The sequence below is a fragment of the Pteropus vampyrus genome, unplaced genomic scaffold (assembly GCF_000151845.1).
Source record: "Pteropus vampyrus isolate Shadow unplaced genomic scaffold, Pvam_2.0 Scaffold518, whole genome shotgun sequence".
Lineage (NCBI taxonomy): Eukaryota > Metazoa > Chordata > Mammalia > Chiroptera > Pteropodidae > Pteropus > Pteropus vampyrus.
Window position 1 is genome coordinate 1,142,709 of NW_011889299.1, and position 1,774 is coordinate 1,144,482.

Below are 1,774 nucleotides of genomic sequence, written 5' to 3' on the forward strand. Positions count from 1 at the left end.
AAGGAAGGAAGGAAGAAAGGAAGAAAGGAAGAAAGGAAGAAAGGAAGAAAGAAAGAAAGAGCGAGCAAATTCTGGGGAAGAGGGGAGAATCTGATTTCCAAAGTTACAACATTACAATAATCAGATGACTACTTTTCGACAGAAAATCACATGGAATACAAAGAACAGAAAAATGTGCTTCATTCAAATGGACAAATTTAATTGGTAGAAACCATCCTCAGCAGCATTTATGAAGAAATAGAAAACTCAATCCAAAAATTCATATGAATCTTAAGAGACCTCGAATAGCCAACACATTCTTGAAAAAAAAAAATCGAAAGACTCACACATCCTACTTTCAAAATGTACCACAAAGCTACGATATTCAAAATGGTATGGTGTTGACTTAAAGACAGATATAGAGACCAATGGAATAAAATACAGAGCCCAGAAATAAACCCTCATACATGCTGTCAAATGATTTTTGACAAGGGCACTAAGACCATTCAATGGAGAAAAAAACAGTCTTTTCAACAAATGGTGCTGGGAAACTGGACATCCACATGCAAAACAATGAAGTTGGACCCATATCTTATACCATATACAAAAATTAACCCAAAATGAATCAAAGACCTAAAAGTAAGAGCTAAAACTATAAAACTCTTAGAAGAATACATAGTGAGAAAGCTTCATGACATTGAATTTGATAATGGTTTCTAGAATATGACACCAAAAATACAAGCAAAAAAAGAAAAAATAAATAAAAAGGGCTTCATCAAAATTAAAAACTTTTGTGCATCAAAGGACACTATCAAGAGAGTGGAAAAACAACACATGGGAGAATGGGAGAAAATATTTGCAAATCATATATCTACTAAGGGATTGTTGTGGGCTGATTGTGTCCCCCCCCCCAAATTTCTATGTTGAAGTCCTAACCCCCAGTACCTAAGAATGTTACTTTATTTGGAGATAATGTTTTTAAAGAGATAATTAAGGTTAATTGAGGTCATTAAGGTAGGCTATAATCTGATATAATTGATGTCCTTAGAAAAAAATTAGTACACAGGAACGCAGAGAGAAGACCACATGAAGATAAAGAGAGAAATGGTCATTTATAAGCCAAGGTAAGAGAGGCCTCAGAATGAAACCAAGCCTGATGACATCTTGATCTTGGACTTCCAGACTCCAGAATCAAAAAAAAAAAATCATTTCTGTTGTTTAAGCCACCCAGTCTTCGATACTTTGTTATGGTGGCCCTAAAAACCTAATGCAAGGATTACTAACTGACTATATATACATAAAACTCTATCACAAAAAACCAAACCACCTGATTAATAAATGGATATAGGACTTGAATAGACATTTCTCCAAAGAAAAAAGGCCAATAAACACATGGAAAAATGCTCAACATCTCTAATTATTAGAGAAGTGAAAATCAAAACCACCATGAAATACCACCTCACATCCAGGAGGATGGATATGTTCAAGAGAATAACAGGTGCTGGTGAGAATTTGGATATACTGGATCTTGTATATTATTGATGAGAATATAAATGGTACTGCCACTATGGAAAACAGTATGGCAGTTCCTCAAAAAATGGAACATAGAATTACCATATAATCCAGAAAGTCCAATTCCAGGTATATACCCAAAATAATTAAAAATAGAGATTGCAACAGACATTTGGAGCCAATATTCATAAAATGATTGCTCAAAATAACCAAAAGATGTAAATAACTGAAATGTCCATCAACAGATAAATAGATAAACAACATATGATACACACACACACAC